This window comes from Erithacus rubecula, assembly GCF_903797595.1.
Source record: "Erithacus rubecula genome assembly, chromosome: 3".
Taxonomy (NCBI): Eukaryota; Metazoa; Chordata; class Aves; order Passeriformes; family Muscicapidae; genus Erithacus; species Erithacus rubecula.
This window is the reverse complement of record NC_136689.1, coordinates 64,176,466-64,188,930: the sequence shown is the minus strand read 5'-3', so window position 1 is coordinate 64,188,930 and position 12,465 is coordinate 64,176,466. Positions and strand designations below refer to the sequence as shown.

At 39.4% G+C, this 12,465-nt stretch overlaps 1 long non-coding RNA gene across 1 annotated transcript; it reads left to right on the top strand.

The window, feature by feature from the left end:
• The first annotated feature begins 3,598 nt into the window (after nucleotides 1-3,598).
• Nucleotides 3,599-12,224, top strand: LOC306799213. Its single transcript, XR_013773556.1, has 3 exons — nucleotides 3,599-3,657; nucleotides 8,011-8,303; nucleotides 12,143-12,224. It is a non-coding gene; the product is annotated as an uncharacterized lncRNA (long non-coding RNA).
• Nucleotides 12,225-12,465: the final 241 nt, after the last annotated feature.

Genomic DNA, 12,465 nt, shown 5'->3' with positions numbered 1-12,465 from the left:
TTTATATCTTTTCACTTAACTTTTTCTTTAATTGCAATGATTCTCCAAACATTTTTCATGTTAATAAAAAAATTAATTTTTGACCCTGCTGACCAATCCTAATGCATTGAACACTCATAGGCTTACATCATGGAATTTATGTTCAACTGCCTGTTTTATAGATCTTCCTTGAATTTTTGTGTCAGCCTCTTAACTGAGTTATTCTCATATCCAGGATTGCCACTAGCACTTTTTCATTCACATTTCATATAAAAAAAATATTGATAAAATGATTAGTATAAGTCAAACATTGCCCAATAAGGACTAATAAATTATTGAACAGGTCGATGCTCTTTTATATACAGTATATAATCATAGCTTGTTACCATGTGAGTGTGTGCACATGGTTTCCTACTTATTATCTATTATTGTTACTTATTTTTACCATACTATCTGCTAAGTGTTTTTTAATATTTTCTAAGGCAGTACTATGTCCTACCACATTTTTGCTAGTAACTTGAACAATTGTAAGTCACTTAAGAGCCTTTGCTTTGATTTAGAGCTGGCTGTGTGGACATCTTGAGAACAATCCTAAAGCCAGAATTTCTCTCTCAACTTTTGGTTCAATGTTGTCTGTTTCTGACTTTTGATTTAAATGATATTTTCTCCCACATTGTTTCCTGTTGTGGCATAATCTTTGACAACTTTTCTTATTGATAAATTATGGATTACCCACTCTTGTGGCATGTCTACAAGGGACCTGGCTCATGTAATCTGGTACATCTTTTTAGTCCCTGATTCCTGTGGGGAACTTTAAATGTTTTTGCCTGAGTCTGTGGCCTCTGATGGGAATTTTGCCAAGGTAAGGTTTGCAGATTTCCTCAGCTCCCCTGAGAAGTTATAGGGTATCTCTTTTCTTTCCACTAAGATGTTTGCTGGAAAAGGCTTTTCTGTAGTACTAGAAGGCTCTTGCAGTCTCAAAACAAAGAAATGCTACTATTAAATGTTGGAGCAGGATAGGCTGTTTTAGCAACGTGTCCTCTTGCTTTCTTGTGTTATCTTATGCTTAGTATTTATGGCAAAATCTCAACCAGTACACCTGGTAGGGTTTCTGGGTCCTGAGACAAGATGTGTGTTTCAGACAATGCTCCCTCCATCTTTCCAAAGTCTAAATGTGATTCAGTGTGTAGTTCTTAGGTTGCTTTCACGGATATGCCATAGATGAGGATAGATGAGGTTACTGCTTAACACTGAAAAGTGAAAAAGAGAAGCTGTGGTGTACAATTATGAATTAATCAGGAAATTATTATTCTGATGTAGCACAACTGTAGTCTGTTACAACCATTGTTTGTCTATTGAATTTACTGCTGACAATTTGCTTTGTGTAGTCTGGATTTAATACTTACAAAATATGATTGCAGGAAGAAAACTATGGTTCTTTTCTGCATTTTGTAATGGGATTTTTTGTCAATTCATTTGAGTGTGACGGGAGGTCTGACAGACAACTGATGAACCATAGCAATTCTCGGGAAAGAGTGCAGGATGATGCCTTTAAAAACTGAATTCTACTCACATGAACATAATTTTTCAGCATTCTAAAATCATGCATCAAATATGTCTTGAATTACATATTTGCTGCGTGGAGTCAGACAACAAGCAGGCAGGCAGTAATTAGGATGGAGCTGCAAGGAAAATTTGTTTAATGGTTATTCTTAGGCTTAGAGTATTTTTTTTTTCACTGCTGGTAACAAAATCTGAAGTTTTAAGCCTGCCTCCTTGTGCACATGTGTCTGGTTTAGAGTAGCTCAGCCCAGATCAGACAAAATAGAAAATGGAAATATGGCTTTGCAGGAAGTTCTGTCCATGATATCACTGTGCACTTGATAGCAGTAATTTGAGCCTTGGTCTTCACTGCAGTCCTTCACAGTGTTCAGGGATGTGGAATATCATGCTCCTTACATGTGGGTGTCTTGGGGATGTTAAACAGACAGGCATTGTGCACACTTCCTGGGACATGTGAAAGGCCAGTCTCCTATTCCTGCACAAGTGAACTCTGTTACAGAGGAGTACCTATGGGTGTGTGGGAGTCTTTTTGTTTGGGTTCATGTCGTAATCTTTGGCAGTTCAAATGTGGTTATTTTCTCAAGAGATGCTCTTCCACTAAAAAAAACACATTTTGTGGCCTTTTCTTACTTTGGGTCACCTCAACAGACAAAATATTTATGCGAGTAAAAATGCACAAAGTGTTCTGTGCAAATCTGTATGGCATACTGGAAGAACAGGATTAGCTCCTCAGTCTGCCATCATCTTTTCATGCATATTTAGGCAAAATGCATGTGTGCTTCCTCTATAATCTGTAAACACTTTAGGACAAATCGTTATCTGAAGGACAGAGTGAAATGAAATCCAGATTTTAGCTTTGTCCTCTGGAAACTATTTTCAAAATGGTTTTGTGGCATCCCTCTAGACCCACATTTCAGTGCCAAGAGTCAAAGATAAAAATGAATGCTGTGGTCTCATTTTAGTCCTGTTTCTATCCAGGCTTATTTAACACATGCCTTTATTTGGAAAGCAAGGACTTCTGTGGTCAGGATAGAACTGGACTGTTTTTGGGAGGCATGCAGGGAATTACAAAAGCTAAACCTATTATTTTCTGCTTGCTCAAACTGAGAACATAAACATAAAGGACTCAAACTACTTGTGAGGCACCATGGCCATGCTTTTTCATGGAGACTAAAAGATGTCCTTCAATCTGATTAGATAAGATAGTCTTTGTTCCCCCTTCTTGATGAAATACTAGTGGAATGCAGGAGTACAGGAAGAGACTAAAATCTTAGGTTGGTAAAAGGTGCACAATCTGGAATTAAGTTGGGGTTTATGTAAGTCAGGTCCCTATGAACCTGGTGCTCACTGGGTAGCAACAAAGCTGTGCTGTGTGGCAGCACAAGCAGCAATCATGGCAAATCAACTGTATAAGCCCTGTTTCACCCAGTAGCAGGGTGAAGCATTTCCCCACATATAGGATGAGATAGTTCAGACCTCCTTCTGTAAATACTTTTCTGGTATTCCTGCAGGGCAGAGATTTAACATGCAGGGTGAAGTAGAGCAGAGACAGAGCAGTGTGTCACCAGCACACTGAACCTACTCTCTGTGCACACATGCAATCATCCCAAGGAGCCCTCAATACCATGGTCTTCCTGTTCTGCTGAGAAGTGTTTTTACAGGATTAGCTGGAATCTGCCATTGAAGGGTAGAGCAATTCTCTCTGATATTGGTGGTTTGCATGCCAAGTAACCAAGCATGTGTAGGTGGAAGTATTTTAGAGAGAATAAGGCTTTGGAAATCTCTAAAGGAAAACTCAAAGCATGGGAGGCTTCTGTCTGATGTGAAGCATTGCTGAATGTTCTAATATGCTCAATGCTTTCATAGATTTAGGAAACCAACAGCCACACAAAACCTCCACTCTCAAGATGAAAATTCTAAGTATGGTAGATAAAAGATGGCTCTGATAGGATTTGCCTCCAACTCCAATTTGACTTGGGCTATTTATTTCTGTTTGCAGAGACTGGCAGGATGAGGTGGCAGTTTGTTCTGATGGCCATTTTAATATTTTCACTAACAAGGAAAGGGGAAGGGAATAATTCTCTGCAATAATATTTACTTCCTATGTGATCTTGGGTAAGTCACTGGACTATTGCGTGCTCAGCTTCCTCAAGAAGAGAACAATACTATTTATGTAGCTTGCACAGGTGTTATGACTGTTGCTGTGAATAAAGGATATTTTGTTTTACATGGTTTGAATCAGCACAGAATGTTTTCAGTTCTCTCTTTAAAAAAAAAAAAAGAATGTTTCCATTCAAAGTTCTTTGGCCAGCATATATTGAATCATGCTGCATAAATGTGAGATTTTTTATTTTTTTTCTTTATTTGTCTTTAAAGATTTAATTTTTTTAAAATTAGAGGTGAATTTTTAAATGAAAACTGTTCTTCTAGGAAAATCGATTATTTTTGGAAACTATTGAAGCAGAATTTTTGCATTTCAGACAGTGAAGTCCTTAACATTTCCAAAATAGCTCTGTCAGAAAAAACTCCAGCTACTCTTTGACATATTCAATTACTTCCTGTTCCACCCCCATATTTTTTCAGCCAAAGTGTGTGTGAGTTTATTGCAACAGCAAAATTCTTTGAAAGATGAACTTACAGACCAAGGTGCATAAAATAAAGCTGAGGTGACTTTAAAGAACCTTTGCAGCCTTTGGACTCCAGTCTGATTTATAGATATTTGTATTTGTTTGTCTTCTCTCCTGGGGCTTCCCAAGGAATCAAAAGAGTGACAAAATTTCTTCCATGTTAAATTCCAGTACTGAAACATTTTTCTGGAGTTCTGGCATTGGTGAATGTTATTAACCTGATGTGTATTTAGGGACCTCAGAAGGCAACAGTTGGGCCCTTTTCTGTAATGTTTGACTGTGGCTTTGCAGAGACTGCAAATGGGCACACCCCATTCCCCAGCATTGTCTGTGCCACCAGCTCTTCTAAATGCTTCCATTTGGAGTTATTGGTTAGACTGTAGTCAGCTATTTGAGCAAAAATTCCCATCCTCTTGATCAAATCCTGAATGCTAATAACAGCTGGTAGTTTGCCTGATAAGAATTTCTTGGTGTTTGCATGATTTTCTGGATGCCTTGAAGACAGCTTTTCCAAATTTCAAGTGCAAAATTTTATAGAGGAATAAGCACACTACTTCACCAGGTCTTACAAAGGCCAAACCCCAAAACCTCACTCAGAAATTCATAGCTTGTCTACCCTCTTTCTTCCTGTAAAGGGACTAAAGAAATATCTCTTTTATGTTAATTAGCTACCTGCTGAAACTTGTTATAACAAGACAGAAAGCAAACTTCCCTTTTGGTGAGCAATCCTGTGATTTCACATTTATTACCAAACTGTAGTTTGTAAATACGAACAGAAATCCCAAACTGCTTAAAACATAATTATTAATGTAACAAAGCAAGGCAAGAACAGCATCCAAAGTATTCATGTTTGAAGTCACAGATAATCCTGTAATTGCTACTTCTTGGTAAAATTCTGAATATGTGAGAGGGAGCCTTTATTTTAAAATGGCACATACACATCAAAGACACTTTCCTTGTCTTTCATACAGCTTTCTTTCAAGTAAAGAAATACCCACACAGAAAGGGAAAAAAAAGTTCTGTTGTGCTCAAAAGTCCGTTGATTTCTGCTCAAAGTAAATGCTGGTTTTTGGCAGCCTGCAGATGGAAATGTGTTTAACACTGCAAAGGTGAATTGCTGCTACAGCAAGGACTGGATGTCAGCACAAGGGAATTATTGTCTGGTTTTGTGACTGGTTCTTTGCTGAAGGGTTTTGGACTAACCATTGCCAAGCTTAGAGCAATGTTTGTTTCCTCAGTTGCTGATCTTCATAAAAGCATCATGCAAGGAAAATTTGCCTTAGTGGGGATGAGAACATATTAAAACTGGAATCCTGACTCCCACATGCATGGAGGCTGCTAGCAGAGCTGTCTGGTCAGCTTTTCTGAGTAGCAACCTTACTATTTTGAGATTAAAGATGTCAAGAATCTGCTGTATTTTTCTTCCACTGTGATTAGCCTGGGTTTGAACATCACTTGTAGCAAAACTGGTGTCTTAGAAATTAAGCACCCATGTTTTAATAGAAATCTGTCTACTGACACTCACACAAAAGAATAGAGGATAGTCTATATATATGATTTTTTAATCCTCCTGTAGTCCTATACTTCTGTATACTGCATGGTATGCAACTGTATTTTCATCTCCACAAAAGGTTACAAAACTGTAGGAGCCCAGGGCGTACCCCTGGCCTCATTGGGGATCTCAAAACCCCTCTGGCGAGGGTCTCAAAGACCCCTGAGTGAGACCCAAGTGTCTCAGGCCCTAAATTCAAACCCTTGGGGGAAATTACCAACACAGAAGGAAGAGAAGCAAGCCACAAAAATTAATAAAGTGTAAATTAGACTGTTAGAATGTAGATAAATACACTTTTGGGGATGTTTGTTATAAGGGACACGTGGCCAACATGGAGAATTTAGGGCATGGATACTTCTTCCTTCTTCATCTCCATGTTATCCATGTTGGGTGACATGTTGGCACATGCTGGATGGGGAAAAAGCTGGACTGTTTAACAAAGTTGTATTGGAAAGTTATTATAAATAACTAGTGCATAATTTAGAGTATAGAAGATAAGTCCTGCCTTTGCCAGGCAGATTCTGCACTGGATGTCTGGCTGGACAGATCGCTGTTAGCTGGACAAAACATTCCTGAGATAAGAAACAATAAACAACCATGAAAACCTCTAAGAACAACCTCCTGCCATCTCTCATCAGCAGGCATCGGAAAGGGCTGGGTTCCAGACCACCTGCATGTCCTCCTGAAGTGATCACAAGTTTAAGGAGACACCTTGGGCAGTGACACAAAACATTTGTCAGAATTTCCCTGGGACTTTTCTTCAAGTGATTGGCAGGAGCTGATGGATATTTGGTGTACCCTGAGTAATGATTATACTTACTTGTAACTTATGTTATATGTGGTGGGCTAACCCAGGTGCCCACCAGAGCTGCTTTATCACTCCCCTCCTCAGCTGAACAGGGAGAGCAAAAAGGCTTCTGGGTTGAGATGAGGGCAGGGAGAGAGTACTCACTGTTTATCATTACAGGCATAACAAACTTAATCTAGGGAAAATTAGTTTTATTTATTGCCAATCGAGGGGAAAATTAGTTTAATTTATTGCCAAACAAGTCAGAGTAGGATAATGAGAATTAAACACTGAATCTTTAAACACCTTCCCCTACACTTCCCTGCTTTCCAGGTTCAGCTTCACTTCAAAATTCTCTACCTCCTCCCCACAGGAGTGTAAGGGGATGTGGAACTGGGGTTGTGATCAGTTCATCACATGTCCCTACCATTCCTTCCTTCACAGAGAGAGGGCTCCTCACATTCTTCCCTGGATCTGATGTGGGGTCCTTTCCATTGGACATAGTCCTCCATGCATTTCTGCAAGACAAGTCCTTCCCACAGGCTGCAATTCTTCATTAACTTCCCCACCGTGGGGTGCTGTCTTTCAGGAATAGCCTGCTCCAATGTGGATCTCCCACAGGGTCACAAGTCCTGCCAGCAAGCCTACTCCAGGGTGGAACAGCAAACCCACTCCCCTCTCCACAGGGCTGCAGATCCTGCTAGGAGCCTGCTGCAGCACATGCTTCCCACAGGATCACAGCCCTCTTTGTGCATCCACCTGGTCCTCTATGGGCTGCAGGTGGATGTCTGCTCCACTGTGAACCTCCTGGGGCAGCAGAAGGGGAATCTCTGCTCTGGCACCTGGAGCACCTCCTCTCCCTCCTCCTTCACTGACCTTGGTGTCTGCAGGGCTGTTTCTCTCACATGTTCTCACTCCTTTCTCCAGCTGCCATTGCTCCTGTGTGACAACTTTTTCTCTTTCTTAAACATATTTTCCCAGAATTGCAACCACTATTGCTCAGCCTTGGTCAGCAATGGGTCTGTCTTGGATCTGGCCGTCAATGGCTCTGCCAGACTTGGGAGAAGCTCTTGGCAGCTGCTACCAAAACCTGGCCTCAAAAACCCAAAGCAGTAAGTCTTTCCAATCTCTGCTAAAGAGCCTTTTCTGAATTCCTGACAAAGGTCCATCAGAACTGTGGTAGTTCTGATTTATATTTATATTTTATATTCATGTTGAATATAAAACTTGTGTATATTGATATTTTTTTTTCTACGGCCCACCTTCTTTTGTCTTGGAACTGTAGGATTGTTTCAGCATGGATTACCTCTTGTTTAATGTGTGTCATCAGGTAACCATGTTGATGTCCCTTCCTAGCACTAAAGTACAGGTGGCAGTAAATGACATTTTTAGTCCCAAAGATAATGCCCACTTAACTTTGAAAGGCATCTTTTTAGCTTGTGCTAAGCATGGATACCAGCACTTCATGGCCTTGAAGGAGTTATTCTCTTTTTTTCCAACAGGTGTTATAAACCACAGAACTGATGTAGAGTGCTGGGATATAGGTGAAGTGTTTGGTCAGTTGTCTCCCTGACTGGCTAAAACATATTTCCAGACTATTCTTTTCATTAATCATTTCCAGAGAAGAGGGAAAAATATGTTCCCTATAGGCAGGTTTGGCAATGCCCCTTCTGGTTCTCCTGCAGCACCACCAAGTGATTGGAAGCAGGAGCTGCTCAGATGTGATGGAGACAATGGAGCCCAACCTCTCCTAGAAAATCACAGGCCACAGTGAGCTGCAAAACCTTCAAGGATAGTAAGCAACTAAATAAACCCTGATTGTGTATCCTGATCTGGATATAAAGACACTGTGTTAGGGGGCTTAAAAGCAAGCAATGTAAGTGGCGTAACTCATCCTGCTAAAATGAAGAGGCGTTTTGTCGTGAGTTTGTAATGGCATTGGCACTTAGCCAGAGCTGGGGGCTACAGAGCAGGATTCTACTAAGAAGTGTATCAGAAGACCAGAATTTCTTAATGATGGTTTTCTTGTGGTTATAAACCTTGTTGCCAGCAAGTGAAGCTCTTCCCAAACTGGAGTTGATTGCACGACATTTCTTCAACTCCTTCTTCCCAAGCTTTTCAGGTTGCCGTGTGTGCCATCGCAGTGCACTGCTGGGTAGACAGCAAAAACCTCTTTCAAGAAAAAGTGAAAATGCTTGTGAAAAATTGAGTGTGACCCTGTGCATCAAGCACAGTCCTGTTGTCATAGATAACATCATGAGGAAAATACAGGGATTTAGAAAGGGAACAGAGAGAAATATTTATTTTGCTGTAAAAGGTGACCTTGGAAATGTGCATATCAATTAAGCAGTATCTGCCAAGAAGTATTTCTGCAAATAGAAAACTAAAGAGCTTGCATAAAAGTCATTTTGTCTTTGTGAAAGAAATGGCTGGATGCCCACATGAATACTGTATCTTCACCAAAAATGCGTATTTTTAAAAAATCTCTTATCAGATATACTGGGATGAAATTAGTCTTGAGAAAAAATGCTATTGAGAGCCAAAGGAAATTGAAAATAAGAAACTCTGCAGTTGCAATTACTAATTTAGTTCTTTTCACATGAGTCTGCTGAGAAAGAACAGAACTCTTGTGCCACTTAAATGTTGTCATAACTCTTTCAATAACCAGCTGTGAGAGGGAGAGGGCTGTTGGCATTCACTGCATGTCAAGAGCAAGAGAGAGACAAAGAGTCTGAAGGATTAGAGCTCATTCTGGACAAACTGACCCAGATCTTAGGAACCATAGCACTGTCCCTCGATAGAATGAGTTTATATGTACTGAATAATAAGGGGTACTTATCTGCAGTGGTTTGGTTTTGCAAGTATTTTTGTTACACCACTGTTGAGCTTTCTGATAGAAATAAATTTCAGGAATTTTGTTCTTGAGAGTTAAAATATGGGTGGTATGGGACAGATAGTTTTGAGACTGGTGGGTGACCCTGGGAAATGAAAAAGGAGGGAGAGACATTAAAGTGAATCATGATGTTTCAGTTGGATTATGTGATTTTTGGTCTATCCGTTTTAAGCAAAGCAAATTATTAGTAAAGGCCAAACTGTACTGTAAATTACACAACCAAAAAGTCTTAGCTTTGCATACATATCTTCCTTTTTAACTTGTTTTTCCCCTTTAAACAAATACATTACTCTTAATATATATATTTTATTTTATTTTATTTTAGTTTAGTTTAGTTTAGTTTAGTTTAGTTTAGTTTAGTTTAGTTTTATTTTTTCAGAAAAGGAGGTTGAAATAGGCAGTTTTTATTAAACCTCTACTTGGGATAACATTGTCTCAATTCTGAGAGATGCTAAGTACTTATCCTTGAACCTGTGATTGCTGAGCACAGGTTGACAGCCTGTGACTGATTTGATAGATTAAACTCTGTCAATCACTCCAGTAACTAGGACAAAAAAATTCCACCTTCTTTTCACACACAGATCTTTCCCTAATTTCTTTTTATGTGAAGGACCCATGAAAGCTGGAAAACATGTTGGATGAACTCTATTGATTTTCTTAGTATTTCAGTTGTAGCCTCAATATCCTGAAAAAACCAACTCTACGTCAATAGCTTCAGTCCATTCACATTTTCAAAGTGGAAATCTCCTTTACCAAGCAGAATTAATTGTAACCTGCCTTGTGCTTGTAGTTGATAACTATTCTTGTAACATTCTCCTAATATGTGCCTGATCAAATTAAAGATTTGGCAAAAAATTAGTGCTGCATCTAATTTTTTTTTATTTTTTTAATGCTTCCAGGGATGGTGATTCCACCACTTCCCCTGGCAGTCTATCCCAATGCCTGACAACCCTTTCAGTGAAGAAATTTTTCCTAATACTCAATCTAAACCCCTGTTGATTCAACTTCAGGCCATTTCCTCTCATCTTACAAGTGATAACTTGAGAGAAGACACTGACCCCCACCTACATGGGGCTACATCCTCCTTTCAGATGGTTGTAGAGATCAATAAATTCCCCCTGAGCCTCCTTTTCTCCAGGCTAAACATCCTCAGCTCTTTCAGTTACTCCTCATTGGACTTGCTCTCCAGACCCTTTACCAGCTTTGTTGCCCTTCTCTGGATGTGCTCCAGCACTTCAATATCTTTCTTGTAGAGAGAAACTCAGCTGAATACAGGATTTGAAATGCAACCTCACCAGTGCCAAGTCCAGAGGGAAAATCACTGCCATGGCTCTGCTGGCCACACTGTTTCTGATGGCCAGACTGTTTCTGGTGGATGACAGTGTGACTGTCTTTAAGCATACACTATTAGAGCCATAGGAGATTCCTTGGAGTGCAGATTCCATTTGCAAACTCTGGTGTCTTCCCACAGCCTGAGGGAGTCTTTGTTGGTGCAAGGAGTTCTTTGTTGGAGCTGGCAGCAATATAGTGGCATTATAAATCAATGATCAACAAATAAAAATTTTATTTGCCTCATTTCCCAAGAGGAAAAACCACAGTTAAAGGCTAAAAACGTATTAATACTTTATGACACCAAAATCTGCATTATTTTGCAAAGAACTTACTGCAAATGGAAAAATGTTTTCTTTGCTGTAAAAGAAAAGGAGTGGAATGATACGAAGTTTTCTTTGGAGATAACTTAGCCATGGAAGTTAGAGCATTTCCATGGCAATGGCTACACAACATGTAGGTACTATTGTGCTGCAAAAATTGTTTCTATCTGGCTTTGTTTGAAAACCAGCAACTCCTGGTTTGCAAGTTGCACTGGTTGAAGAATCCAGTTTGTTTTCTACTTACCTATTTTTTCAAAAGGAGCTTTGGATTTCCAAGCAGACAAAAAAAGCTTTCCTTTTTTGCTCTTTTTCTTCATGCTGGAAATTTTTCTGTCAAGGTGTCCTAGCTGGATGATAAGAAAGGCAATAGGAATACTATGAATTTATTGCATGGTAGTCAGTCATTAGAGAGCATGCAGGAAGAGCTTAAGCTGACTTTTGTGAGTAGTACACTGTTAAATATGGACATCAACTTCTCAAAACCAAAAGAAGCCAAGGCAAAATACTTCTGGTCATGAGTCTAGTCATTAGCAAAAAACCATGGAAGTTTGGCTGTGAAAACTAAGATGGATTTGTGGAGATTTTAGATGGATGTCAATAGCCTTTATGAGGAGTGGGAAAAGCTCTTTGTGACCTTGACAATCATTCCTAACTCACCTTGTTATGATTAGGGAATTCATTTAATTCAAATTAGCTGTGAGATGGTTTATGGAGTAAATTTGACTTGTGTTCCTAAATTCATGGGAAAGCTGGTAGCATGAACTACTTTTCTAACTCTTGTTGCAATTTTCAGCAAATTTTCTTCAAGCAACTAATTTATGAATAAAACTAAAAAAATGCTTGGTTCTGCAAACAGAATTCCATTTTTGCCTGCAGAACTGCTGCTTTTATTTCAAAATCCACGTTCTTACAAGTTCCTCTTCCTCACTCCTCATTTAAGAATTCTGTGGCAGTGTTTGCATGTGTGGTATGGTAGAGTGTGTTTGCCAGAAAGCTTGATAGCTAAATTCCTGCTCATTCTGTCTATTTGTCTTCCAAGTCAGGATGATTTCTCACCACAGAACGTTGCTGTGTCTTCTTGTGTTTTAGAAAATGACCTATATGATAGCATGAATATCTCCAGTCTAGCTCAACTGACTGGTGCAAGTCCTATTAAAAATTTGATTGCTCCAACATAGACAACATAGACCACCTGGTAAGCAGTGCATGTTTACCACTTTCCTGGGATATTTTTCTGCTGATATTGCTGTACCATGATCCCTCCACAGATATTTAGGTACATTTCCATCATGGTGCTGCAGTCGAAACAGTAACCACAACTTAGTTCAGTGCTTGAAACTATCTCCTGTCTTCCTGTTTCCATTTTGATGTGTTATAATATGTGAGGTTAAAATAAAAATCTTTCTGGAATA